The sequence below is a fragment of the Pseudophryne corroboree genome, unplaced genomic scaffold (assembly GCF_028390025.1).
Source record: "Pseudophryne corroboree isolate aPseCor3 unplaced genomic scaffold, aPseCor3.hap2 scaffold_758, whole genome shotgun sequence".
Taxonomy (NCBI): Eukaryota; Metazoa; Chordata; class Amphibia; order Anura; family Myobatrachidae; genus Pseudophryne; species Pseudophryne corroboree.
Genome location: NW_026970337.1, coordinates 61,449 through 86,634, shown reverse-complemented (window position 1 = coordinate 86,634; position 25,186 = coordinate 61,449). Strand labels below are relative to the sequence as shown.

The window sequence follows — 25,186 nt, the reverse complement described above, 5'->3', positions numbered from 1 at the left end:
CACATGTATAAGGGAAAGAAACCTGAGATAACCTTTCCCTCCTCACATGAGTTGAACGAATTATGTGAAAAAGCTTGGGAATCTCCAGACAAAAAGCTGCAGATTCCCAAAAGGATTCTTATGGCGTATCCTTTCCCGCCAATGGACAGGATACGGTGGGAATCCTCCCCTAGGGTGGATAAAGCATTGACACGCTTATCCAAAAAGGTAGCGCTGCCATCCCAGGATACGGCTACCATCAGGGACCCTGCTGACCGCAAGCAGGAGGTTACCCTAAAGTCCATTTACACACATTCTGGTACCTTACTCAGACCGGCAATTGCGTCGGCCGGGGTTGTAGCGCGGTGGCAGCATGGACAGATACCTTATCAGCAGAGATTGAGACCCTAGATAAGGATGCTATGTTATTGACCATAGGGCATATAAAAGATGCTGTCCTATATATGAGAGATGCTCAAAGTGACATTAGTCTACTGGGTTCTAGAATAAACGCTATGTCGATTTCTGCTAGACGAGTCCTATGGACCCGGCAATGGACAGGTGATGCCGACTCAAAAAGGCATATGGAGGTTTTACCTTACAGGGGTGAGGAATTGTTTGGGGAAGGTCTCTCGGACCTAGTCTCCACAGCTACAGCTGGTAAATCAAATTTTTTGCCTTATATTCCCTCACAGCCTAAGAAAGCACCACATTATCAAATACAGTCCTTTCGATCACAGAGAAACAAGAAAGTACGAGGTGCGTCCTTTCTTGCCAGAGGTAAGGGCAGAGGGAAGAAGCTGCACAACACAGCTAGTTCCCAGGAACAGAAGTCCTCCCCGGCCTCTACAAAATCCACCGCATGACGCTGGGGCTCCGCTAAAGGAGTCCGCCCAGTTGGGGGCACGTCTTCGAGTTTTCAGCCACATCTGGGTTCATTCGCAGGTGGATCCCTAGGCAATAGAAATTGTTTCTCAGGGTTACAAGCTGAAATTCGAAGAGGTGCCTCCTCGCCGGTTTTTCAAATCGGCCCTACCATCTTCTCCCCAGGAAAGGGAGATAGTGTTAAATGCAATTCACAAATTGTATCTTCAACATATGCAGATGAGGGTTCCAGCCAACTTTGGCCCACTGCTTGGATGACATCACCGTATGCAAATCCGTCTTCTGCAGACCATCTCCCAGGAATGCTTGTACTAGTTGTTGCATTTGGTTTGTTGTTTGGGCGTGCTTCAGTATTAGGCAGCCTTCTGCCCTCCCATGTTCATCTGAAAATATGTGTTCTCCCTGCAGTTGTTGTCCCCAGATGAGAGTTCCCTTGTGCTGCCTCAGTTGAATCTCCTTTACTTGACAGAGATGTGCCTGAGCAGCGGCCCTCCCCAGCCCTATCCCAAATCATACTTATTTTGCATAGAAGTTTCCATGGTCATGAAGATTGTTCTCCCAGGGTGAGGTTCATTCATTGCATTCTGGGTATGCTGACCCCTGTGATTTCCCCAAATGTGGGAAACTCGACTGCATTAATTGTGGTAGTGGGGGACTGTGTTTGTGCTTTCCTCTGGTCAGCTCTGGTAAAAGACAGATTTCTTTGTCTCAGATCTTCCTCTAGCCTTGTTCTTTTTTCGAGAGTTTCCTTGTGCTGCCTCAGTTGGATCTCCTTCACTTGACAGGGGGGTGCCCGAGCAGCGACCCTCCCCATCTCTAGCCCAACTCCTACTTACCTGCCAGGTGAGATACTATGATCAGGAAGGTGCTTCTCCCAGGGCAAGGCTCACCCATTGCACTCTGGGTGTGCTGCTCCTACGATTTCCCCAAATGTGGGACACTTGACTGCATAATTTGTGTTTCCTCTAGTCGGCTACTCGTATAATTCAGATCTCTTTGTCTCAGGTCTCTCTCCAGCCTAGTTTGCTGTCTGTTTCCACTTCTCTTTTCTTGAGCCGCTGCCTTCTATGCCCTTGTGCACTCTCCTGACTTCTCCTGTCTGCTTACTTTGTGCCTTCCAACGCACAATGCAAACTACAGGTAGTGCTGCAGGGCCCACACCCTTTTACTTGCCTTTCAGAGCAGCTCTGGAGCTGTTACAGTGCCCAGCTGCTGCAAGAAATCAGCTTGAATGCTTCAGGGGCTGGGGCATAGCCAACATGAGCCCCACACCGACGGAGGGTGGAGGTGTTTAATGCGAACTAAGGGTCATCCAAGCGCCGCAAAAGGCCGCCATGCCCTGCATACCCCTTTTCTCTTTTCATATGCAGATGAGGGTTCCAGCCAACTTTGGCCCACTGCTTGGATGACATCACCGTATGCAAATCCGTCTTCTGCAGACCTTCCCCCAGGAATGCTTGTACTAGTTGTTGCATTTGGTTTGTTGTTTGGGGTGCTTCAGTATTAGGCAGCCTTCAGCTCTCCCATGTTCATCTGAAAATATGTGTTCTCCCTGCAGTTGTTGTCCCCAGATGAGAGTTCCCTTGTGCTGCCTCAGTTGAATCTCCTTTACTTGAAAGAGATGTGCCTGAGCAGCGGCCCTCCCCAGCCCTATCCCAAATCATACTTATTTTGCATAGGAGATACCATGGTCATGAAGATTGTTCTCCCAGGGTGAGGTTCATTCATTGCATTCTGGGTATGCTGACCCCTGTGATTTCCCCAAATGTGGGAAACTCGACTGCATTATTTGTGGTAGTGGGGGACTGTGTTTGTGCTTTCCTCTGGTCAGCTCTGGTAAAAGTCAGATTTCTTTGTCTCAGATCTTCCTCTAGCCTTGTTCTTTTTTTGAGAGTTTCCTTGTGCTGCCTCAGTTGGATCTCCTTCACTTGACAGGGGGGTGCCCGAGCAGCGACCCTCCCCAGCTCAAGCCCAACTCCTACTTACCTGCCAAGTGAGATACTATGATCAGGAAGGTGCTTCTACCAGGGCAAGGCTCACCCATTGCACTCTGGGTGTGCTGCTCCTACGATTTCCCCAAATGTGGGACACTTGACTGCATAATTTGTGTTTCCTCTGGTCGGCTACTCGTATAATTCAGATCTCTTTGTCTCAGGTCTCTCTCCAGCCTAGTTTGCTGTCTGTTTCCACTTCTCTTTTCTTGAGCCCCTGCCTTCTATGCCCTTGTGCACTCTCCTGACTTCTCCTGTCTGCTTACTTTGTGCCTTCCAACGCACAATGCAAACTACAGGTAGTGCTGCAGGGCCAACACCCTTTTACTTGCCTTACAGAGCAGCTCTGGAGCTGTTACAGTGCCCAGCTGCTGCAAGAAATCAGCTTGAATGCTTCAGGGGCTGGGGCATAGCCAACATGAGCAGCAAGATGCAGCACTGGACTATTAGTAATGTACTGTTGTATGCTGAGCACCACAATGCAGCACAAGACAATGAGCAGTGATACTGAGCACTGATGAGGATACTACTGAGAACTGACACTGAGCAGGAGAGACACACTACTAGTATTACTGAGCAGCAATAAGTAACCACTGATACTGGGCACTGATATTGAGATTTCCACTGAGAGAACATAGCCACGTCCTCTCCGCTCTCTCTTCAATGCACGAGTAAAAATGGCGGCAACGCGCAGCTCTTTATATGGAATCCGAATCTCGCGAGAATCCGACAGCGGGATGATGACATTTTCCCTTGTTCAGGTTTTCCGAGTCAGGCGGGAACAACCGAGCCTGCCACGGACCAGTGTAAACCACGTGGAGTTCGTCGGGAATTCGGTTCTCGGAGAACCGAACCCGCTCCTCTATATATACTATATTACTATGTTACTGTAGTATACAGAACACCACAATGCAATGAGCAGTGATAGTGAGCACTGATGAGGATACTAGAACTGACACTGAGCAGCAAGATGCAGCACTGGACTATTAGTAATGTACTGTAGTATGCTGAGCACCACAATGCAGCACAAGACAATGAGCAGTGATACTGAGCACTGATGAGGATACTACTGAGAACTGACACTGAGCAGGAGAGACACACTACTAGTATTACTGAGCAGCAATAAGTAACCACTGATACTGAGCACTGATATTGAGATTTCCACTGAGAGAACATAGCCACGTCCTCTCCGCTCTCTCTTCAATGCACGAGTAAAAATGGCAGCAACGCGCAGCTCTTTATATGGAATCCGAATCTCGCAAGAATCCGACAGCGGGATGATGACATTTTCCCTTGTTCAGGTTTTCCGAGTCAGGCGGGAACAACCGAGCCTGCCTCGGACCAGTGTAAACCACGTGGAGTTCGTGGGGAATTCGGTTCTCGGAGAACCGAACCCGCTCCTCTCTACCTTATACCCATCAATTTTTTTATTTTCAATCTAAGCCCCTGCAGTTTTCTGTAAGCATCTGCTTCGCTATGATGATCAACAAGTCACAAGGGCAAACACTCAGGGCTTGAGGCGTAGATCTTAGGACCAGCTGCTACAAGCATGGCAGAGGTGTCACTATCACTGGTGACACCCAGAAAGGTGGTGAGGGAGATTGTAATGCAGTGCGCGCAGATAAACAGCGCAATGGTAAAAAGGAGGCATGGTTTCATAGGTAGGGGCGTGGCCTGGTGGCCTGAATCTACATTTTGTTGCTCCGGGTGTCCCGGGGGTTGGGGGCTGCACCCGGGGACTAGTGTGTGAGCTGTGCTGGCTCCTGCACAGTGACAGGGCATGGCCACCCAGCATGACGCCTCCCTTCTTGACCATGCTGTAATTGCAGTCGCACTGCAGTTCAGCGTGATCATAAAAAATGGTGTAGGCTCCTGCTGGTGCAGGCTGTAGAGAAAAGCTGCTGTGACCACGCCCCCTGTGTCTCCTCCGTTGCAGACCCCATTTTGAAGCCTTGCCCCCGGACTAAGAGAAAAGTATGCCCTTGCGCACTATCCTGACTTCTCCTCCCGTCTGCTTAATTTGTGCCTTCCAACGCACAATACGAACAACAGGTGGTGCTGCAGGGCCCACACCCTTTTACTTGCCTTACAGAACAGCTCTGGAGCTGTTACAGTGCCCAGCTGCTGCAAGAAATCAGCTTGAATGCTTCAGGGGATGGGGCATGGCCAACATGAGCCCCACACCAAAGGAGGGTGGGGGTGTTTAATGCGAACTAGGGGTCATCCAAGCACTGCAAAAGGCCGCCATGCCCTGCATGCCCCTTTTCTCTTTTCATATGCAGATGAGGGTTCCAGTCAACTTTGGCCCACTGCTTGGATAACATCACCGTATGCAAATCCGTCTGCTGCAGACCTTCCCCAAGGAGTGCTTGTACTAGTTGTTGCATATGGTTTGATATTTGATGGTGCTTCAGTATTAGGCAGCCTTCCGCCCTCCCATGTTCATCTGAAAAGATGTGGTCTCCCTGCAGTTGTTGTCCCCAGATGAGAGTTCCCTTGTGCTGCCTCAGTTGAATCTCCTTTACTTGACAGAGATGTGCCTGAGCAGCGGCCCTCACCAGCCCTATCCCAAATCATACTTATTTTGCATAGGAGATACCATGGTCATGAAGATTGTTCTCCCAGGGTGAGGTTCATTCATTGCATTCTGGGTATGCTGACCCCTGTGATTTTCCCAAATGTGGGAAACTCGACTGCATTATTTGTGGTAGTGGGGGACTGTGTTTGTGCTTTCCTCTGGTCAGCTCTGGTAAAAGTCAGATTTCTTTGTCTCAGATCTTCCTCTAGCCTTGTTCTTCTTTCGAGAGTTCCCTTGTGCTGCCTCAGTTGGATCTCTTTCACTTGACAGGGGGGTGCCCGAACAGCGACCCTCCCCAGCTCTAGCCCAACTCCTACTTACCTGCCAGGTGAGATACTATGATCATGAAGGTGCTTCTCCCAGGGCAAGGCTCACCCATTGCACTCTGGGTGTGCTGCCCCTGCGATTTCCCCAAATGTGGGAAACTTGACTGCATAATTTGTGTTTCCCCTGGTCGGCTCTCGTATAATTCAGATCTATTTGTCTCAGGTCTCTCTCCAGCCTAGTTTGCTGTCTGTTTCCACTTCTCTTTTCTTCAACCGCTCCCTTCTATACCCTTGTGCACTATCCTGACTTCTCCTCCCGTCTGCTTACTTTGTGCCTTCCAATGCACAATGCAAACTACAGGTAGTGCTGCAGGGCCCACACCCTTTTACTTGCCTTACAGAGCAGCTCTGGAGCTGTTACAGTGCCCAGCTGCTGCAAGAAATCAGCTTGAATGCTTCAGGGGATGGGGCATGGCCAACATGAGCCCCACACCAAAGGAGGGGGGAGGTGTTTAATGCGAACTAGGGGTCATCCAAGCACTGCGAAAGGCCGCCATGCCCTGCATGCCCCTTTTCTCTTTTCATATGCAGATGAGGGTTCCAGTCAACTTTGGCCCACTGCTTGGATAACATCACCGTATGCAAATCCGTCTGCTGCAGACCTTCCCCCAGGAGTGCTTGTACTAGTTGTTGCATATGGTTTGATATTTGATGGTGCTTCAGTATTAGGCAGCCTTCCGCCCTCCCATGTTCATCTGAAAAGATGTGGTCTCCCTGCAGTTGTTGTCCCCAGATGAGAGTTCACTTGTGCTGCCTCAGTTGAATCTCCTTTACTTGACAGAGATGTGCCTGAGCAGCTGCCCTCACCAGCCCTATCCCAAATCATACTTATTTTGAATAGGAGATACCATGGTCATGAAGATTGTTCTCCCAGGGTGAGGTTCATTCATTGCATTCTGGGTATGCTGACCCCTGTGATTTTCCCAAATGTGGGAAACTCGACTGCATTATTTGTGGTAGTGGGGGACTGTGTTTGTGCTTTCCTCTGGTCAGCTCTGGTAAAAGTCAGATTTCTTTGTCTCAGATCTTCCTCTAGCCTTGTTCTTCTTTCGAGAGTTCCCTGGTGCTGCCTCAGTTGGATCTCCTTCACTTCACAGGGGGGAACCCGAGCAGCGACCCTCCCCAGCTCTAGCCCAACTCCTACTTACCTGCCAGGTGAGATACTATGATCATGAAGGTGCTTCTCCCAGGGCAAGGCTCAACCATTGCACTCTGGGTGTGCTGCTCCTGCGATTTCCCCAAATGTGGGAAACTTGACTGCATAATTTGTGTTTCCCCTCGTCGGCTCTCGTATAATTCAGATCTCTTTGTCTCAGGTCTCTCTCCAGCCTAGTTTGCTGTCTGTTTCCACTTCTCTTTTCTTCAGCCGCTCCCTTCTATACCCTTGTGCACTATCCTGACTTCTCCTCCCGTCTGCTTACTTTGTGCCTTCCAATGCACAATGCAAACTACAGGTAGTGCTGCAGGGCCCACACCCTTTTACTTGCCTTACAGAGCAGCTCTGGAGCTGTTACAGTGCCCAGCTGCTGCAAGAAATCAGCTTGAATGCTTCAGGGGCTGGGGCATAGCCAACATGAGCCCCACACCAAAGGAGGGTGGAGGTGTTTAATGCAAACTAGGGGTCAGCCAAGCGCTGCAAAAGGCCACCATGCCCTGCACGCCCCTTTTCTCTTATCATATGCAGACGAGGGTTGAAGCCAACTTTGACCCACTGCTTGGATGACATCACCATATGCAAATCCATCTGCGGCAGGCCTTCCCCCAGGAATGCTTGCACTAGTTGTTGCATTTGGTTTGTTGTTTGGGGGTGCTTCAGTATTAGGCAGCCTTCTGCCCTCCCATGTTCATCTGAAAATATATGTTCTCCCTGCAGTTGTTGTCCCAAGATGAGAGTTCCCTTGTGCTGCCTCAGTTGAATCTCCTTTACTTGACAGAGATGTGCATGAGCAGCGGCCCTCCCCAGCCCTATTCCAAATCATACTTATTTTGCATAGGAGATACCATGGTCATGAAGACTTTTCTCCCAGGGTGAGGTTCATTCATTGCATTTTGGGTATGCTGACCCCTGTGATTTCCCCAAATGTGGGAAACTTGACTGCATTATTTGTGGTAGTGGGAGACTGTGTTTGTGCTTTCCTCTGGTCAGCTCTGGTAAAAGTCAGATTTCTTTGTCTCAGATTTTCCTTTAGCCTTGTTCTTTTTTCGAGAGTTCCCTTGTGCTGCCTCAGTTGGATCTCCTTCACTTTACAGGGGGGTACCCGAGCAGCGACCCTCCCCAGCTCTAGCCCAACTCCTACTTACCTGCCAGGTGAGATACTATGATCATGAAGGTGCTTCTCCCAGGGCAAGGCTCACCCATTGTACTCTGGGTGTGCTGCTCCTGCGATTTCCCCAAATGTGGGAAACTTGACTGCATAATTTGTGTTTCCCCTGGTCGGCTCTCGTATAATTCAGATCTCTTTGTCTCAGGTCTCTCTCCAGCCTAGTTTGCTGTCTGTTTCCACTTCTCTTTTCTTCAGCCGCTCCCTTTTATACCCTTGTGCACTATCCTGACTTCTCCTCCCGTCTGCTTACTTTGTGCCTTCCAATGCACAATGCAAACTACAGGTAGTGCTGCAGGGCCCACACCCTTTTACTTGCCTTACAGAGCAGCTCTGGAGCTGTTACAGTGCCCAGCTGCTGCAAGAAATCAGCTTGAATGCTTCAGGGGATGGGGCATGGCCAACATGAGCCCCACACCAAAGGAGGGTGGAGGTGTTTAATGCGAACTAGGGGTCATCCAAGCACCGCAAAAGGCCGCCATGCCCTGCACGCCCCTTTTCTCTTTTCATATGCAGATGAGGGTTGAAGCCAACTTTGACCCACTGCTTGGATGACATCACCGTATGCAAATCCGTCTTCTGCAGAACTTCCCCCAGGAATGCTTGCACTAGTTGTTGCATTTGGTTTGTTGTTTGGGGGTGCTTCAGTATTAGGCAGCCTTCTGCCCTCCCATGTTCATCTGAAAATATGTGTTCTCCCTGCAGTTGTTGTCCCCAGATGAGAGTTCCATTGTGCTGCCTCAGTTGAATCTCCTTTACTTGACAGAGATGTGCCTGAGCAGCGGCCCTCCCCAGCTCTATCCCAAATCATACTTATTTTGCATAGGAGATACCATGGTCATGAAGATTATTCTCCCAGGGTGAGGTTCATTCATTGCATTATGGGTATGCTGACCCCTGTGATTTCCCCAAATGTGGGAAACTCAACTGCTTTATTTGTGGTAGTGGGGGACTGTGTTTGTGTTTTCCTCTGGTCAGCTCTGGTAAAAGTCAGATTTCTTTGTTCAGATCTTCCTCTAGCCTTGTTCTTCTTTCGAGAGTTCCCTTGTGCTGCCTCAGTTGGATCTCCTTCACTTGACAGGGGGGTGCCCAAGCAGAGACCCTCCCCAGCTCTAGCCCAACTCCTACTTACCTGCCAGGTGAGATACTATGATCATGAAGGTGCTTCTCCCAGGGCAAGGCTCACCCATTGCACTCTGGGTGTGCTGCCCCTGCGATTTCCCCAAATGTGGGAAACTTGACTGCATAATTTGTGTTTCCCCTGGTCGGCTCTCGTGTAATTCAGATCTCTTTGTCTCAGGTCTCTCTCCAACCTAGTTTGCTGTCTGTTTCCACTTCTCTTTTCTTCAGCCGCTCCCTTCTATACCCTTGTGCACTATCCTGACTTCTCCTCCCGTCTGCTTACTTTGTGCCTTCCAATGCACAATGCAAACTACAGGTAGTGCTGCAGGGCCCACACCCTTTTACTTGCCTTACAGAGCAGCTCTGGAGATGTTACAGTGCCCAGCTGCTGCAAAAAATCAGCTTGAATGCTTCAGGGGATGGGGCATGGCCAACATGAGCCCCACACCAAAGGAGGGTGGAGGTGTTTAATGCGAACTAGGGGTCATCCAAGCACCGCAAAAGGCCGCCATGCCCTGCACGCTCCTTTTCTCTTTTCATATGCAGATGAGGGTTGAAGCCAACTTTGACCCACTGCTTGGATGACATCACCGTATGCAAATCCGTCTTCTGCAGAACTTCCCCCAGGAATGCTTGCACTAGTTGTTGCATTTGGTTTGTTGTTTGGGGGTGCTTCAGTATTAGGCAGCCTTCTGCCCTCCCATGTTCATCTGAAAATATGTGTTCTCCCTGCAGTTGTTGTCCCCAGATGAGAGTTCCCTTGTGCTGCCTCAGTTGAATCTCCTTTACTTGACAGAGATGTGCATGAGCAGCGGCCCTCCCCAGCCCTATCCCAAATCATACTTATTTTGCATAGGAGATACCATGGTCATGAAGATTATTCTCCCAGGGTGAGGTTCATTCATTGCATTCTGGGTATGCTGACCCCTGTGATTTCCCCAAATGTGGGAAACTCGACTGCTTTATTTGTGGTAGTGGGGGACTGTGTTTGTGTTTTCCTCTGGTCAGCTCTGGTAAAAGTCAGATTTCTTTGTTCAGATCTTCCTCTAGCCTTGTTCTTCTTTCGAGAGTTCCCTTGTGCTGCCTCAGTTGGATCTCCTTCACTTGACAGGGGGGTGCCCAAGCAGAGACCCTCCCCAGCTCTAGCCCAACTCCTACTTACCTGCCAGGTGAGATACTATGATCATGAAGGTGCTTCTCCCAGGGCAAGGCTCACCCATTGCACTCTGGGTGTGCTGCCCCTGCGATTTCCCCAAATGTGGGAAACTTGACTGCATAATTTGTGTTTCCCCTGGTCGGCTCTCGTGTAATTCAGATCTCTTTGTCTCAGGTCTCTCTCCAACCTAGTTTGCTGTCTGTTTCCACTTCTCTTTTCTTCAGCCGCTCCCTTCTATACCCTTGTGCACTATCCTGACTTCTCCTCCCGTCTGCTTACTTTGTGCCTTCCAATGCACAATGCAAACTACAGGTAGTGCTGCAGGGCCCACACCCTTTTACTTGCCTTACAGAGCAGCTCTGGAGATGTTACAGTGCCCAGCTGCTGCAAGAAATCAGCTTGAATGCTTCAGGGGATGGGGCATGGCCAACATGAGCCCCACACCAAAGGAGGGTGGAGGTGTTTAATGCGAACTAGGGGTCATCCAAGCACCGCAAAAGGCCGCCATGCCCTGCACGCCCCTTTTCTCTTTTCATATGCAGATGAGGGTTGAAGCCAACTTTGACCCACTGCTTGGATGACATCACCGTATGCAAATCCGTCTTCTGCAGAACTTCCCCCAGGAATGCTTGCACTAGTTGTTGCATTTGGTTTGTTGTTTGGGGGTGCTTCAGTATTAGGCAGCCTTCTGCCCTCCCATGTTCATCTGAAAATATGTGTTCTCCCTGCAGTTGTTGTCCCCAGATGAGAGTTCCCTTGTGCTGCCTCAGTTGAATCTCCTTTACTTGACAGAGATGTGCATGAGCAGCGGCCCTCCCCAGCCCTATTCCAAATCATACTTATTTTGCATAGGAGATACCATGGTCATGAAGATTGTTCTCCCAGGGTGAGGTTCATTCATTGCATTTTGGGTATGCTGACCCCTGTGATTTCCCCAAATGTGGGAAACTTGACTGCATTATTTGTGGTAGTGGGGGACTGTGTTTGTGCTTTCCTCTGGTCAGCTCTGGTAAAAGTCAGATTTCTTTGTCTCAGATTTTTCTCTAGCCTTGTTCTTCTTTCGAGAGTTCCCTTGTGCTGCCTCAGTTGGATCTCCTTCAGTTTACAGGGGGGTACCCGAGCAGCGATCCTCCCCAGCTCTAGCCCAACTCCTACTTACCTGCCAGGTGAGATACTATGATCATGAAGGTGCTTCTCCCAGGGCAAGGCTCACCCATTGCACTCTAGGTGTGCTGCTCCTGCGATTTCCCCAAATGTGGGAAACTTGACTGCATAATTTGTGTTTCCCCTGGTCGGCTCTCGTATAATTCAGATCTCTTTGTCTCAGGTCTCTCTCCAGCCTAGTTTGCTGTCTGTTTCCACTTCTCTTTTCTTGAGCCGCTCCCTTCTATGCCCTTGCGCACTATCCTGACTTCTCCTCCTGTCTGCTTACTTTGTGCCTTCCAACGCACAATGCGAACTACAGGTAGTGCTGCAGGGCCCACACCCTTTTACTTGCCTTACAGAGCAGCTCTGGAGCTGTTACAGTGCCCAGCTGCTGCAAGAAATCAGCTTGAATGCTTCAGGGGCTGGGGCATAGCCAACATGAGCCCCACACCAAAGGAGGGTGGAGGTGTTTAATGCAAACTAGGGGTCAGCCAAGTGCCGCAAAAGGCCACCATGCCCTGCACGCCCCTTTTCTCTTTTCATATGCAGACGAGGGTTGAAGCCAACTTTGACCCACTGCTTGGATGACATCACCATATGCAAATCCATCTGCGGCAGGCCTTCCCCCAGGAATGCTTGCACTAGTTGTTGCATTTGGTTTGTTGTTTGGGGGTGCTTCAGTATTAGGCAGCTTTCTGCCCTCCCATGTTCATCTGAAAATATATGTTCTCCCTGCAGTTGTTGTCCCCAGATGAGAGTTCCCTTGTGCTGCCTCAGTTGAATCTCCTTTACTTGACAGAGATGTGCATGAGCAGCGGCCCTCCCCAGCCCTATTCCAAATCATACTTATTTTGCATAGGAGATACCATGGTCATGAAGATTTTTCTCCCAGGGTGAGGTTCATTCATTGCATTTTGGGTATGCTGACCCCTGTGATTTCCCCAAATGTGGGAAACTCAACTGCATTATTTGTGGTAGTGGGGGACTGTGTTTGTGCTTTCCTCTGGTCAGCTCTAGTAAAAGTCAGATTTCTTTGTCTCACATTTTCCTCTAGCCTTGTTCTTCTTTCGAGAGTTCCCTTGTGCTGCCTTTGTTGGATCTCCTTCACTTTACAGGGGGGTACCCGAGCAGCGACCCTCCCCAGCTCTAGCCCAACTCCTACTTACCTGCCAGGTGAGATACTATGATCATTAAGGTGCTTCTCCCAGGGCAAGGCTCACCCATTGTACTCTGGGTGTGCTGCTCCTGCGATTTCCCCAAATGTGGGAAACTTGACTGCATAATTTGTGTTTCCCCTGGTCGGCTCTCGTATAATTCAGATCTCTTTGTCTCAGGTCTCTCTCCAGCCTAGTTTGCTGTCTGTTTCCACTTCTCTTTTCTTCAGCCGCTCCCTTCTATACCCTTGTGCACTATCCTGACTTCTCCACCCGTCTGCTTACTTTGTGCCTTCCAATGCACAATGCAAACTACAGGTAGTGCTGCAGGGCCCACACCCTTTTACTTGCCTTACAGAGCAGCTCTGGAGCTGTTACAGTGCCCAGCTGCTGCAAGAAATCAGCTTGAATGCTTCAGGGGCTGGGGCATAGCCAACATCAGCCCCACACCGAAGGAGGGTGGAGGTGTTTAATGCAAACTAGGGGTCAGTCAAGCGCCGCAAAAGGCCACCATGCCCTGCACGCCCCTTTTCTGTTTTCATATGCAGATGAGGGTTGAAGCCAACTTTGACCCACTGCTTGGATGACATCACCATATGCAAATCCATCTGCGGCAGGCCTTCCCCCAGGAATGCTTGCACTAGTTGTTGCATTTGGTTTGTTGTTTGGGGGTGCTTCAGTATTAGGCAGCCTTCTGCTGCACCCTGCTTTGGTGTGGGGCTCATGTTGGCCATGCCCCATCCCCTGAAGCTTTCAAGCAGATTTCTTGCAGCAGCTGGGCACTGTAACAGCTCAAGAGCTGCTCTGTAAGGCAAGTAAAAGGGTGTGGGCCCTGCAGCACTACCTGTAGTTTGCATTGTGCATTGGAAGGCACAAAGTAAGCAGACGGGAGGAGAAGTCAGGATAGTGCACAAGGGTATAGAAGGGAGCGGCTGAAGAAAAGAGAAGTGGAAACAGACAGCAAACTAGGCTGGAGAGAGATCTGAGACAAAGAGATCTGAATTATACGATAGCCGACCAGGGGAAACACAAATTATGCAGTCAAGTTTCCCACATTTGGGGAAATCGCAGGGGCAGCACACCCAGAGTGCAATGGGTGAGCCTTGCCCTGGGAGAAGCACCTTCATGATCATAGTATCTCACCTGGCAGGTAAGTATGAGTTGGGCTAGAGCTGGGGAGGGTCGCTGCTCGGGCACCCCCCTGTTAAGTGAAGGAGATCCAACTGAGGCAGCACAAGGGAACTCTCAAAAGAAGAACAAGGCTAGAGGAAGATCTGAAACAAAGAAATCTGACTTTTACCAGAGCTGACCAGAAGAAAACACAAACACAGTCCCCCACTACCACAAATAAAGCAGTCGAGGTGAGGTTCATTCATTGCATTTTGGGTATGCTGACCCCTGTGATTTCCCCAAATGTGGGAAACTCGTCTGCTTTATTTGTGGTAGTGGGGGACTGTGTTTGTGTTTTCTTCTGGTCAGCTCTGGTAAAAGTCAGATTTCTTTGTTTCAGATCTTCCTCTAGCCTTGTTCTTCTTTTGAGAGTTCCCTTGTGCTGCCTCAGTTGGATCTCCTTCACTTAACAGGGGGGTGCCCGAGCAGCGACCCTCCCCAGCTCTAGCCCAACTCCTACTTACCTGCCAGGTGAGATACTATGATCATGAAGGTGCTTCTCCCAGGGCAAGGCTCACCCATTGCACTCTGGGTGTGCAGCCCCTGCGATTTCCCCAAATGTGGGAAACTTGACTGCATAATTTGTGTTTCCCCTGGTCGGCTCTCGTATAATTCAGATCTCTTTGTCTCAGATCTCTCTCCAGCCTAGTTTGCTGTCTGTTTCCACTTCTCTTTTCTTCAGCCGCTCCCTTCTATACCCTTGTGCACTATCCTGACTTCTCCTCCCGTCTGCTTACTTTGTGCCTTCCAATGCACAATGCAAACTACAGGTAGTGCTGCAGGGCCCACACCCTTTTACTTGCCTTACAGAGCAGCTCTGGAGCTGTTACAGTGCCCAGCTGCTGCAAGAAATCTGCTTGAATGCTTCAGGGGATGGGACATGGCCAACATGAGCCCCACACCAAAGGAGGGTGGAGCAGAAGGCTGACTAATACTGAAGCACCCCCAAACAACAAACCAAATGCAACAACTAGTGCAAGCATTCCTGGGGGAAGGCCTGCCGCAGATGGATTTGCATATGGTGATGTCATCCAAGCAGTGGGTCAAAGTTGGCTTCAACCCTCGTCTGCATATGAAAACAGAAAAGGGGCGTGCAGGGCATGGTGGCCTTTTGCGGCGCTTGACCGACCCCTAGTTTGCATTAAACACCTCCACCCTCCTTCGGTGTGGGGCTCATGTTGGCTATGCCCCAGCCCCTGAAGCATTCAAGCTGATTTCTTGCAGCAGCTGGGCACTATAACAGCTCCAGAGCTGCTCTGTAAGGCAAGTAAAAGGGTGTGGGCCCTGCAGCACTACCTGTAGTTTGCATTGTGCATTGGAAGGCACAAAGTAAGCAGACGGGAGGAGAAGTCAGGATAGTGCACAAGGGTATAGAAGGGAGCGGCTGAAGAAAAGAGAAGTGGAAACAGACAGCAAACTAGGCTGGAGAGAGACAAAGAGATCTGAATTATACGAGAGCCGACCAGGGGAAACACAAATTATGCAGTCAAGTTTCCCACATTTGGGGAAATCGCAGGAGCAGCACACCCAGAGTGCAATGGGTGAGCCTTGCCCTGGGAGAAGCACCTTCATGATCATAGTATCTCACCTGGCAGGTAAGTAGGAGTTGGGCTAGAGCTGGGGAGGGTCGCTGCTCGGGTACCCCCCTGTCAAGTGAAGGAGATCCAACTGAGGCAGCACAAGGGAACTCTCGAAAGAAGAACAAGGCAAGAGGAAAATCTGAGACAAAGAAATCTGACTTTTACCAGAGCTGACCAGAGGAAAGCACAAACACAGTCCCCCACTACCACAAATAATGCAGTTGAGTTTCCCACATTTGGGGAAATCACAGGGGTCAGCATACCCAAAATGCAATGAATGAACCTCCCCCTGGGAGAACAATCTTCATGACCATGGTATCTCCTATGCAAAATAAGTATGATTTGGAATAGGGCTGGGGAGGGCCGCTGCTCTGGCACATCTCTGTCAAGTAAAGGAGATTCAACTGAGGCAGCACAAGGGAACTCTCATCTGGGGACAACAACTGCAGGGAGAACACATATTTTCAGATGAACATGGGAGGGCAGAAGGCTGCCTAATACTGAAGCACCCCCAAACAACAAACCAAATGCAACAACTAGTGCAAGCATTCCTGGGGGAAGTTCTGCAGAAGACGGATTTGCATACGGTGATGTCATACAAGCAGTGGGTCAAAGTTGGCTTCAACCCTCATCTGCATATGAAAAGAGAAAAGGGGCGTGCAGGGCATGGCGGCCTTTTGCGGTGCTTGGATGACCCCTAGTTCGCATTAAACACCTCCACCCTCCTTTGGTGTGGGGCTCATGTTGGCCATGCCCCATCCCCTGAAGCATTCAAGCAGATTTCTTGCAGCAGCTGGGCACTGTAACAGCTCCAGAGCTGCTCTGTAAGGCAAGTAAAAGGGTGTGGGCCCTGCAGCACTACCTGTAGTTTGCATTGTGCATTGGAAGGCACAAAGTAAGCAGACGGGAGGAGAAGTCAGGATAGTGCACAAGGGTATAGAAGGGAGCGGCTGAAGAAAAGAGAAGTGGAAACAGACAGCAAACTAGGCTGGAGAGAGACCTGAGACAAAGAGATCTGAATTATACGAGAGCCGACCAGGGGAAACACAAATTATGCAGTCAAGTTTCCCACATTTGGGGAAATCGCAGGGGCAGCACACCCAGAGTGCAATGGGTGAGCCTTGCCCTGGGAGAAGCACCTTCATGATCATAGTATCTCACCTGGCAGGTAAGTAGGAGTTGGGCTAGAGCTGGGGAGGGTCTCTGCTCGGGCACCCCCCTGTCAAGTGAAGGAGATCCAACTGAGGCAGCACAAGGGAACTCTCAAAAGAAGAACAAGGCTCTGAAACAAAGAAATCTGACTTTTACCAGAGCTGACCAGAGGAAAACACAAACACAGTCCCCCACTACCACAAATAAAGCAGTCGAGTTTCCCACATTTGGGGAAATCACAGGGGTCAGCATACCCAGAATGCAATGAATGAACCTCACCCTGGGAGAATAATCTTCATGACCATGGTATCTCCTATGCAAAATAAGTATGATTTGGGATAGAGCTGGGGAGGGCCGCTGCTCAGGCACATCTCTGTCAAGTTAAGGAGATTCAACTGAGGCAGCACAAGGGAACTCTCATCTAGGGACAACAACTGCAGGGAGAACACATATTTTCAGATGAACATGGGAGGGCAGACGGCTGCCTAATACTGAAGCACCCCCAAACAACAAACCAAATGCAACAACTAGTGCAAGCATTCCTGGGGGAAGGCCTGCCGCAGATGGATTTGCATATGGTGATGTCATCCAAGCAGTGGGTCAAAGTTGGCTTCAACCCTCGTCTGCATATGAAAACAGAAAAGGGGCGTGCAGGGCATGGTGGCCTTTTGCTGCGCTTGTCTGACCCCTAGTTTGCATTAAACTCCTCCACCCTTCTTCGGTGTGGGGCTCATGTTGGCTATGCCCCAGCCCCTGAAGCATTCAAGCTGATTTCTTGCAGCAGCTTGGCACTGCAACAGCTCCAGAGCTGCTCTGTAAGGCAAGTAAAAGGGTGTGGGCCCTGCAGCACTACCTGTAGTTTGCATTGTGCATTGGAAGGCACAAAGTAAGCAGACGGGAGGAGAAGTCAGGATAGTGCACAAGGGTATAGAAGGGAGCGGCTGAAGAAAAGAGAAGTGGAAACAGACAGCAAACTAGGCTGGAGAGAGACCTGAGACAAAGAGATCTGAATTATACGAGAGCCGACCAGGGGAAACACAAATTATGCAGTCAAGTTTCCCACATTTGGGGAAATCGCAGGAGCAGCACACCCAGAGTACAATGGGTGAGCCTTGCCCTGGGAGAAGCACCTTCATGATCATAGTATCTCACCTGGCAGGTAAGTAGGAGTTGGGCTAGAGCTGGGGAGGGTCGCTGCTCGGGTACCCCCCTGTAAAGTGAAGGAGATCCAACTGAGGCAGCACAAGGGAACTCTCGAAAGAAGAACAAGGCTAAAGGAAAATCTGAGACAAAGAAATCTGACTTTTACCAGAGCTGACCAGAGGAAAGCACAAACACAGTCTCCCACTACCACAAATAATGCAGTCAAGTTTCCCACATTTGGGGAAATCACAGGGGTCAGCATACCCAAAATGCAATGAATGAACCTCACCCTGGGAGAAAAATCTTCATGACCATGGTATCTCCTATGCAAAATAAGTATGATTTGGAATAGGGCTGGGGAGGGCCGCTGCTCATGCACATCTCTGTCAAGTAAAGGAGATTCAACTGAGGCAGCACAAGGGAACTCTCATCTTGGGACAACAACTGCAGGGAGAACATATATTTTCAGATGAACATGGGAGGGCAGAAGGCTGCCTAATACTGAAGCACCCCCAAACAACAAACCAAATGCAACAACTAGTGCAAGCATTCCTGGGGGAAGGCCTGCCGCAGATGGATTTGCATATGGTGATGTCATCCAAGCAGTGGGTCAAAGTTGGCTTCAACCCTCGTCTGCATATGAAAAGAGAAAAGGGGCGTGCAGGGCATGGTGGCCTTTTGCGGCGCTTGGCTGACCCCTAGTTTGCATTAAACACCTCCACCCTCCTTTGGTGTGGTGCTCATGTTGGCTATGCCCCAGCCCCTGAAGCATTCAAGCTGATTTCTTGCAGCAGCTGGGCACTGTAACAGCTCCAGAGCTGCTCTGTAAGGCAAGTAAAAGGGTCTGGGCCCTGCAGCACTACCTGTAGATCGCATTGTGCGTTGGAAGGCACAAAGTAAGCAGACAGGAGGAGAAGTCAGGATAGTGCGCAAGGGCATAGAAGGGAGCGGCTCAAGAAAAGAGAAGTGGAAACAGACAGCAAACTAGGCTGGAGAGAGACCTGAGACAAAGAGATCTGAATTATACGAGAGCCGACCAGGGGAAACACAAATTATGCAGTCAAGTTTCCCACATTTGGGGAAATCGCAGGGGCAGCACACCCAGAGTGCAATGGGTGAGCCTTGCCCTGGGAGAAGCACCTTCATGATCATAGTATCTCACCTGGCAGGTAAGTAGGAGTTGGGCTAGAGCTGGGGAGGGTCGCTGTTCGGGCACCCCCCTGTCAAGTGAAAGAGATCCAACTGAGGCAGCACAAGGGAACTCTCGAAAGAAGAACAAGGCTAGAGGAAGATCTGAGACAAAGAAATCTGACTTTTTCCAGAGCTGACCAGAGGAAAGCACAAACACAGTCCCCCACTACCACAAATAATGCAGTCGAGTTTCCCACATTTGGGGAAATCACAGGGGTCAGCATACCCAGAATGCAATGAATGAACCTCACCTTGGGAGAACAATCTTCATGACCATGGTATCGCCTATGCAAAATAAGTATGATTTGGGATAGGGCTGGGGAGGGCCGCTGCTCAGGCACATCTCTGTCAAGTAAAGGAGATTCAACTGAGGCAGCACAAGGGAACTCTCATCTGGGGACAACAACTGCAGGGAGAACACATATTTTCAGATGAACATGTGAGGGCAGAAGGCTGCCTAATACTGAAGCACCCCCAAACAACAAACCAAATGCAACAACTAGTGCAAGCATTCCTGGGGGAAGGCCTGCAGCAGATGGATTTGCATATGGTGATGTCATCCAAGCAGTGGGTCAAAGTTGGCTTCAACCCTTGTCTGCATATGAAAAGAGAAAAGGGGCGTGCAGGGCATGGCGGCCTTTTGCAGCGCTTGGATGACCCCTAGTTCGCATTACACACCTCCACCCTCCTTCGGTGTGGGGCTCATGTTGGCTATGCCCCAGCCCCTGAAGCATTCAAGCTGATTTCTTGCAGCAGCTGGGCACTGTAACTGCTCCAGAGCTACTCTGTAAGGCAAGTAAAAGGGTGTGGGCCCTGCAGCACTACCTGTAGTTCGCATTGTGCGTTGGAAGGCACGAAGTAAGCAGACGGGAGAAGTCAGGATAGTGCGCAAGGGCATAGAAGGGAGCGGCTCAAGAAAAGAGAAGTGGAAACAGACAGCAAACTAGGCTGGAGAGAGACCTGAGACAAAGAGATCTGAATTATACGAGAGCCGACGAGGGGAAACACAAATTATGCAGTCACGTTTCCCACATTTGGGGAAATCGCAGGAGCAGCACACCCAGAGTGCAATGGTTGAGCCTTGCCCTGGGAGAAGCACCTTCATGATCATAGTATCTCACCTGGCAGGTAAGTAGGAGTTGGGCTAGAGCTGGGGAGGGTCGCTGCTCGGGTTCCCCCCTGTGAAGTGAAGGAGATCCAACTGAGGCAGCACCAGGGAACTCTCGAAAGAAGAACAAGGCTAGAGGAAGATCTGAGACAAAGAAATCTGACTTTTACCAGAGCTGACCAGAGGAAAGCACAAACACAGTCTCCCACTACCACAAATAATGCAGTCAAGTTTCCCACATTTGGGGAAATCACAGGGGTCAGCATACCCAAAATGCAATGAATGAACCTCACCCTGGGAGAAAAATCTTCATGACCATGGTATCTCCTATGCAAAATAAGTATGATTTGGAATAGGGCTGGGGAGGGCCGCTGCTCATGCACATCTCTGTCAAGTAAAGGAGATTCAACTGAGGCAGCACAAGGGAACTCTCATCTTGGGACAACAACTGCAGGGAGAACATATATTTTCAGATGAACATGGGAGGGCAGAGGACTGCCTAATACTGAAGCACCCCCAAACAACAAACCAAATGCAACAACTAGTGCAAGCATTCCTGGGGGAAGGCCTGCCGCAGATGGATTTGCATATGGTGATGTCATCCAAGCAGTGGGTCAAAGTTGGCTTCAACCCTCGTCTGCATATGAAAAGAGAAAAGGGGCGTGCAGGGCATGGTGGCCTTTTGCGGCGCTTGGCTGACCCCTAGTTTGCATTAAACACCTCCACCCTCCTTTGGTGTGGGGCTCATGTTGGCTATGCCCCAGCCCCTGAAGCATTCAAGCTGATTTCTTGCAGCAGCTGGGCACTGTAACAGCTCCAGAGCTGCTCTGTAAGGCAAGTAAAAGGGTGTGGGCCCTGCAGCACTACCTGTAGTTCGCATTGTGCGTTGGAAGGCACAAAGTAAGCAGACAGGAGGAGAAGTCAGGATAGTGCGCAAGGGCATAGAAGTAAGCGGCTCAAGAAAAGAGAAGTGGAAACAGACAGCAAACTAGGCTGGAGAGAGATCTGAGACAAAGAGATCTGAATTATACGAGAGCCGACCAGGGGAAACACAAATTATACAGTCAAGTTTCCCACATTTGGGGAAATCGCAGGAGCAGCACACCCAGAGTGCAATGGGTTAGCCTTGCCCTGGGAGAAGCACCTTCATGATCATAGTATCTCACCTAGCAGGTAAGTAGGAGTTGGGCTAGAGCTGGGGAGGGTCGCTGCTAGGGTACCCCCCTGTAAAGTGAAGGAGATCCAATTAAGGCAGCACAAGGGAACTCTCGAAAGAAGAACAAGGCTAGAGGAAAATCTGAGACAAAGAAATCTGACTTTTACCAGAGCTGACCAGAGGAAAGCACAAACACAGTCCCCCACTACCACAAATAATGCAGTTGAGTTTCCCACATTTGGGGAAATCACAGGGGTCAGCATACCCAAAATGCAATGAATAAACCTCACCCTGGGAGAAAAATCTTCATGACCATGGTATCTCCTATGCAAAATAAGTATGATTTGGAATAGGGCTGGGGAGGGCCGCTGCTCATGCACATCTCTGTCAAGTAAAGGAGATTTAACTGAGGCAGCACAAGGGAACTCTCATCTGGGGACAACAACTGCAGGGAGAACACATATTTTCAGATGAACATGGGAGGGCAGAAGGCTGCCTAATACTGAAGCACCCCCAAACAACAAACCAAATGCAACAACTAGTGCAAGCATTCCTGGGGGAAGTTCTGCAGAAGACGGATTTGCATACGGTGATGTCATCCAAGCAGTGGGTCAAAGTTGGCTTCAACCCTCATCTGCATATGAAAAGAGAAAAGGGGCGTGCAGGGCATGGCGGCCTTTTGCGGTGCTTGGATGACCCCTAGTTCGCATTAAACACCTCCACCCTCCTTTGGTGTGGGGCTCATGTTGGCCATGCCCCATCCCCTGGAGCATTCAAGCTGATTTCTTGCAGCAGCTGGGCACTGTAACAGCTCCAGAGCTGCTCTGTAAGGCAAGTAAAAGGGTGTGGGCCCTGCAGCACTACCTGTAGTTTGCATTGTGCATTGGAAGGCACAAAGTAAGCAGACGGGAGGAGAAGTCAGGATAGTGCACAAGGGTATAGAAGGGAGCGGCTGAAGAAAAGAGAAGTGGAAACAGACAGCAAACTAGGCTGGAGAGAGACCTGAGACAAAGAGATCTGAATTATACGAGAGCCGACCAAGGGAAACACAAATTATGCAGTCAAGTTTCCCACATTTGGGGAAATCGCAGGGGCAGCACACCCAGAGTGCAATGGGTGAGCCTTGCCCTGGGAGAAGCACCTTCATGATCATAGTATCTCACCTGGCAGGTAAGTAGGAGTTGGGCTAGAGCTGGGGAGGGTCGCTGTTCGGGCACCCCCCTGTCAAGTGAAAGAGATCCAACTGAGGCAGCACAAGGGAACTCTCGAAAGAAGAACAAGGCTAGAGGAAGATCTGAGACAAAGAAATCTGACTTTTTCCAGAGCTGGCCAGAGGAAAGCACAAACACAGTCCCCCACTACCACAAATAATGCAGTCGAGTTTCCCACATTTGGGGAAATCACAGGGGTCAGCATACCCAGAATGCAATGAATGAACCTCACCCTGGGAGAACAATCTTCATGACCATGGTATCGCCTATGCAAAATAAGTATGATTTGGGATAGGGCTGGGGAGGGCCGCTGCTCAGGCACATCTCTGTCAAGTAAAGGAGATTCAACTGAGGCAGCACAAGGGAACTCTCATCTGGGGACAACAACTGCAGGGAGAACACATATTTTCAGATGAACATGTGAGGGCAGAAGGCTGCCTAATACTGAAGCACCCCCAAACAACAAACCAAATGCAACAACTAGTGCAAGCATTCCTGGGGGAAGGCCTGCAGCAGATGGATTTGCATATGGTGATGTCATCCAAGCAGTGGGTCAAAGTTGGCTTCAACCCTCGTCTGCATATGAAAAGAGAAAAGGGGCGTGCAGGGCATGGCGGCCTTTTGCAGCGCTTGGATGACCCCTAGTTTGCATTACACACCTCCTCCCTCCTTCTGTGTGGGGCTCATGTTGGCTATGCCCCAGCCCCTGAAGCATTAAAGCTGATTTCTTGCAGCAGCTGGGCACTGTAACTGCTCCAGAGCTACTCTGTAAGGCAAGTAAAAGGGTGTGGGCCCTGCAGCACTACCTGTAGTTCGCATTGTGCGTTGGAAGGCACGAAGTAAGCAGACGGGAGAAGTCAGGATAGTGCGCAAGGGCATAGAAGGGAGCGGCTCAAGAAAAGAGAAGTGGAAACAGACAGCAAACTAGGCTGGAGAGAGACCTGAGACAAAGAGATCTGAATTATACGAGAGCCGACGAGGGGAAACACAAATTATGCAGTCAAGTTTCCCACATTTGGGGAAATCGCAGGAGCAGCACACCCAGAGTGCAATGGTTGAGCCTTGCCCTGGGAGAAGCACCTTCATGATCATAGTATCTCACCTGGCAGGTAAGTAGGAGTTGGGCTAGAGCTGGGGAGGGTCGCTGCTCGGGTTCCCCCCTGTGAAGTGAAGGAGATCCAACTGAAGCAGCACCAGGGAACTCTCGAAAGAAGAACAAGGCTAGAGGAAGATCTGAGACAAAGAAATCTGACTTTTACCAGAGCTGACCAGAGGAAAGCACAAACACAGTCCCCCACTACCACAAATAATGCAGTCGAGTTTCCCACATTTGGGAAAATCACAGGGGTCAGCATACCCAGAATGCAATGAATGAACCTAACCCTGGGAGAACAATCTTCATGACCATGGTATCTCCTATGCAAAATAAGTATGATTTGGGATAGGGCTGGTGAGGGCCGCTGCTCAGGCACATCTCTGTCAAGTAAAGGAGATTCAACTGAGGCAGCACAAGGGAACTCTCATCTGGGGACAACAACTGCAGGGAGACCACATCTTTTCAGATGAACATGGGAGGGCGGAAGGCTGCCTAATACTGAAGCACCATCAAATATCAAACCATGGCCCTCATTCCGAGTTGATCGCTCGCAAGGCGATTTTAGCAGAGTTACACACGCTAAGCCGCCGCCTACTGGGAGTGAATCTTAGCTTCTTAAAATTGCGACCGATGTATTCGCAATATTGCGATTACAAACTACTTAGCAGTTTCAGAGTAGCTTCAGACTTACTCTGCATCTGCGATCAGTTCAGTGCTTGTCGTTCCTGGTTTGACGTCACAAACACTCCCAGAGTTCGCCCAGACACTCCCCCGTTTCTCCGGCCACTCCTGCGTTTTTTCCGGAAACTGTAGCGTTTTTTCCCACACGCCCATAAAACGGCCTGTTTCCGCCCAGTAACACCCATTTCCTGTCAATCACATTACGATCGCCGGAGCGAAGAAAAAGCCGTGAGTAAAAATACTTTCTTCATTGTAAAATTACTTGGCGCAGTCGCAGTGCGAATATTGCGCATGCGTACTAAGCAGAATTTCACTGCGATGCGATGAAATTTACAGAGCGAACGACTCGGAATGAGGGCCCATATGCAACAACTAGTACAAGCACTCCTGGGGGAAGGTCTGCAGCAGACGGATTTGCATACGGTGATGTAAATCCAAGCAGTGGGCCAAAGTTGACTGGAACCCTCATCTGCATATGAAAAGAGAAAAGGGGCATGCAGGGCATGGCGGCCTTTTGCAGTGCTTGGATGACCCCTAGTTCGCATTAAACACCCCCACCCTCCTTTGGTGTGGGGCTCATGTTGGCCATGCCCCATCCCCTGATGCATTCAAGCTGATTTCTTGCAGCAGCTGGGCACTGTAACAGCTCCAGAGCTGTTCTGTAAGGCAAGTAAAAGTGTGTGGGCCCTGCAGCACCACCTGTTGTTCGCATTGTGCGTTGGAAGGCACAAATTAAGCAGACGGGAGGAGAAGTCAGGATAGTGCGCAAGGGCATTCTTTTCTCTTAGTCCGGGGGCAAGGCTTCAAAATGGGGTCTGCAACGGAGGAGACACAGGGGGCGTGGTCACAGCAGCTTTTCTCTACAGTCTGCACCAGCAGGAGCCTACACCATTTTTTATGATCACGCTGAACTGCAGTGCGACTGCAATTACAGCATGGTCAAGAAGGGAGGCGTCATGCTGGGTGGCCATGCCCTGTCACTGTGCAGGAGCCAGCACCGCTCACACACTAGTCCCCGGGTGCAGCCCCCAACCCCCGGG

The 25,186-nt window shown here is 50.1% G+C and overlaps 33 non-coding genes and 3 pseudogenes across 33 annotated transcripts; 19 read left to right on the top strand and 17 right to left on the bottom strand.

Annotated features, from left to right (window-relative positions):
• Positions 1–1,376: 1,376 nt before the first annotated feature.
• LOC135040636 (U1 spliceosomal RNA) lies at positions 1,377–1,540 on the top strand. The gene has a single exon (XR_010234488.1). It is a non-coding gene; the product is annotated as a U1 spliceosomal RNA (small nuclear RNA).
• A 152-nt stretch (positions 1,541–1,692) lies between these two features.
• LOC135040688 (U1 spliceosomal RNA) lies at positions 1,693–1,856 on the top strand. Its single transcript, XR_010234538.1, has one exon. It is a non-coding gene; the product is annotated as a U1 spliceosomal RNA (small nuclear RNA).
• A 670-nt stretch (positions 1,857–2,526) lies between these two features.
• Positions 2,527–2,690, top strand: LOC135040644 (U1 spliceosomal RNA). Its single transcript, XR_010234495.1, has one exon. It is a non-coding gene; the product is annotated as a U1 spliceosomal RNA (small nuclear RNA).
• A 152-nt stretch (positions 2,691–2,842) lies between these two features.
• On the top strand, positions 2,843–3,006 carry LOC135040720 (U1 spliceosomal RNA). The gene has a single exon (XR_010234555.1). It is a non-coding gene; the product is annotated as a U1 spliceosomal RNA (small nuclear RNA).
• Positions 3,007–5,430: 2,424 nt separating this feature from the next.
• LOC135040689 (U1 spliceosomal RNA) lies at positions 5,431–5,594 on the top strand. Its single transcript, XR_010234539.1, has one exon. It is a non-coding gene; the product is annotated as a U1 spliceosomal RNA (small nuclear RNA).
• A 152-nt stretch (positions 5,595–5,746) lies between these two features.
• Positions 5,747–5,909, top strand: LOC135040652 (U1 spliceosomal RNA). The gene has a single exon (XR_010234503.1). It is a non-coding gene; the product is annotated as a U1 spliceosomal RNA (small nuclear RNA).
• A 674-nt stretch (positions 5,910–6,583) lies between these two features.
• On the top strand, positions 6,584–6,747 carry LOC135040780 (U1 spliceosomal RNA). The gene has a single exon (XR_010234607.1). It is a non-coding gene; the product is annotated as a U1 spliceosomal RNA (small nuclear RNA).
• A 152-nt stretch (positions 6,748–6,899) lies between these two features.
• LOC135040696 (U1 spliceosomal RNA) lies at positions 6,900–7,035 on the top strand (annotated as a pseudogene).
• Positions 7,036–7,736: 701 nt separating this feature from the next.
• On the top strand, positions 7,737–7,900 carry LOC135040637 (U1 spliceosomal RNA). The gene has a single exon (XR_010234489.1). It is a non-coding gene; the product is annotated as a U1 spliceosomal RNA (small nuclear RNA).
• Positions 7,901–8,052: 152 nt separating this feature from the next.
• LOC135040672 (U1 spliceosomal RNA) lies at positions 8,053–8,215 on the top strand. Its single transcript, XR_010234522.1, has one exon. It is a non-coding gene; the product is annotated as a U1 spliceosomal RNA (small nuclear RNA).
• Positions 8,216–8,889: 674 nt separating this feature from the next.
• LOC135040781 (U1 spliceosomal RNA) lies at positions 8,890–9,053 on the top strand. The gene has a single exon (XR_010234608.1). It is a non-coding gene; the product is annotated as a U1 spliceosomal RNA (small nuclear RNA).
• A 151-nt stretch (positions 9,054–9,204) lies between these two features.
• On the top strand, positions 9,205–9,367 carry LOC135040639 (U1 spliceosomal RNA). Its single transcript, XR_010234491.1, has one exon. It is a non-coding gene; the product is annotated as a U1 spliceosomal RNA (small nuclear RNA).
• Positions 9,368–10,041: 674 nt separating this feature from the next.
• On the top strand, positions 10,042–10,205 carry LOC135040789 (U1 spliceosomal RNA). The gene has a single exon (XR_010234616.1). It is a non-coding gene; the product is annotated as a U1 spliceosomal RNA (small nuclear RNA).
• A 151-nt stretch (positions 10,206–10,356) lies between these two features.
• Positions 10,357–10,519, top strand: LOC135040638 (U1 spliceosomal RNA). Its single transcript, XR_010234490.1, has one exon. It is a non-coding gene; the product is annotated as a U1 spliceosomal RNA (small nuclear RNA).
• A 674-nt stretch (positions 10,520–11,193) lies between these two features.
• LOC135040761 (U1 spliceosomal RNA) lies at positions 11,194–11,357 on the top strand. The gene has a single exon (XR_010234589.1). It is a non-coding gene; the product is annotated as a U1 spliceosomal RNA (small nuclear RNA).
• A 152-nt stretch (positions 11,358–11,509) lies between these two features.
• Positions 11,510–11,672, top strand: LOC135040709 (U1 spliceosomal RNA). Its single transcript, XR_010234548.1, has one exon. It is a non-coding gene; the product is annotated as a U1 spliceosomal RNA (small nuclear RNA).
• Positions 11,673–12,346: 674 nt separating this feature from the next.
• Positions 12,347–12,510, top strand: LOC135040737 (U1 spliceosomal RNA). The gene has a single exon (XR_010234565.1). It is a non-coding gene; the product is annotated as a U1 spliceosomal RNA (small nuclear RNA).
• Positions 12,511–12,662: 152 nt separating this feature from the next.
• Positions 12,663–12,825, top strand: LOC135040682 (U1 spliceosomal RNA). The gene has a single exon (XR_010234532.1). It is a non-coding gene; the product is annotated as a U1 spliceosomal RNA (small nuclear RNA).
• An 828-nt stretch (positions 12,826–13,653) lies between these two features.
• On the bottom strand, positions 13,654–13,816 carry LOC135040641 (U1 spliceosomal RNA). Its single transcript, XR_010234493.1, has one exon. It is a non-coding gene; the product is annotated as a U1 spliceosomal RNA (small nuclear RNA).
• Positions 13,817–14,284: 468 nt separating this feature from the next.
• On the top strand, positions 14,285–14,447 carry LOC135040665 (U1 spliceosomal RNA). The gene has a single exon (XR_010234515.1). It is a non-coding gene; the product is annotated as a U1 spliceosomal RNA (small nuclear RNA).
• Positions 14,448–15,268: 821 nt separating this feature from the next.
• Positions 15,269–15,431, bottom strand: LOC135040656 (U1 spliceosomal RNA). The gene has a single exon (XR_010234507.1). It is a non-coding gene; the product is annotated as a U1 spliceosomal RNA (small nuclear RNA).
• Positions 15,432–15,583: 152 nt separating this feature from the next.
• On the bottom strand, positions 15,584–15,747 carry LOC135040632 (U1 spliceosomal RNA). The gene has a single exon (XR_010234484.1). It is a non-coding gene; the product is annotated as a U1 spliceosomal RNA (small nuclear RNA).
• Positions 15,748–16,421: 674 nt separating this feature from the next.
• LOC135040649 (U1 spliceosomal RNA) lies at positions 16,422–16,584 on the bottom strand. The gene has a single exon (XR_010234500.1). It is a non-coding gene; the product is annotated as a U1 spliceosomal RNA (small nuclear RNA).
• Positions 16,585–16,726: 142 nt separating this feature from the next.
• Positions 16,727–16,890, bottom strand: LOC135040787 (U1 spliceosomal RNA). Its single transcript, XR_010234615.1, has one exon. It is a non-coding gene; the product is annotated as a U1 spliceosomal RNA (small nuclear RNA).
• A 674-nt stretch (positions 16,891–17,564) lies between these two features.
• Positions 17,565–17,727, bottom strand: LOC135040671 (U1 spliceosomal RNA). The gene has a single exon (XR_010234521.1). It is a non-coding gene; the product is annotated as a U1 spliceosomal RNA (small nuclear RNA).
• A 152-nt stretch (positions 17,728–17,879) lies between these two features.
• LOC135040624 (U1 spliceosomal RNA) lies at positions 17,880–18,043 on the bottom strand. The gene has a single exon (XR_010234477.1). It is a non-coding gene; the product is annotated as a U1 spliceosomal RNA (small nuclear RNA).
• Positions 18,044–18,717: 674 nt separating this feature from the next.
• Positions 18,718–18,880, bottom strand: LOC135040648 (U1 spliceosomal RNA). Its single transcript, XR_010234499.1, has one exon. It is a non-coding gene; the product is annotated as a U1 spliceosomal RNA (small nuclear RNA).
• A 152-nt stretch (positions 18,881–19,032) lies between these two features.
• LOC135040616 (U1 spliceosomal RNA) lies at positions 19,033–19,196 on the bottom strand. The gene has a single exon (XR_010234469.1). It is a non-coding gene; the product is annotated as a U1 spliceosomal RNA (small nuclear RNA).
• A 698-nt stretch (positions 19,197–19,894) lies between these two features.
• LOC135040717 (U1 spliceosomal RNA) lies at positions 19,895–20,030 on the bottom strand (annotated as a pseudogene).
• Positions 20,031–20,182: 152 nt separating this feature from the next.
• Positions 20,183–20,346, bottom strand: LOC135040623 (U1 spliceosomal RNA). Its single transcript, XR_010234476.1, has one exon. It is a non-coding gene; the product is annotated as a U1 spliceosomal RNA (small nuclear RNA).
• A 674-nt stretch (positions 20,347–21,020) lies between these two features.
• On the bottom strand, positions 21,021–21,183 carry LOC135040712 (U1 spliceosomal RNA). The gene has a single exon (XR_010234550.1). It is a non-coding gene; the product is annotated as a U1 spliceosomal RNA (small nuclear RNA).
• A 152-nt stretch (positions 21,184–21,335) lies between these two features.
• On the bottom strand, positions 21,336–21,499 carry LOC135040614 (U1 spliceosomal RNA). The gene has a single exon (XR_010234467.1). It is a non-coding gene; the product is annotated as a U1 spliceosomal RNA (small nuclear RNA).
• A 674-nt stretch (positions 21,500–22,173) lies between these two features.
• On the bottom strand, positions 22,174–22,336 carry LOC135040663 (U1 spliceosomal RNA). Its single transcript, XR_010234513.1, has one exon. It is a non-coding gene; the product is annotated as a U1 spliceosomal RNA (small nuclear RNA).
• A 152-nt stretch (positions 22,337–22,488) lies between these two features.
• On the bottom strand, positions 22,489–22,652 carry LOC135040771 (U1 spliceosomal RNA). The gene has a single exon (XR_010234599.1). It is a non-coding gene; the product is annotated as a U1 spliceosomal RNA (small nuclear RNA).
• Positions 22,653–23,350: 698 nt separating this feature from the next.
• On the bottom strand, positions 23,351–23,486 carry LOC135040695 (U1 spliceosomal RNA; annotated as a pseudogene).
• Positions 23,487–23,638: 152 nt separating this feature from the next.
• LOC135040766 (U1 spliceosomal RNA) lies at positions 23,639–23,802 on the bottom strand. The gene has a single exon (XR_010234594.1). It is a non-coding gene; the product is annotated as a U1 spliceosomal RNA (small nuclear RNA).
• Between the last annotated feature and the right edge of the window lie 1,384 nt (positions 23,803–25,186).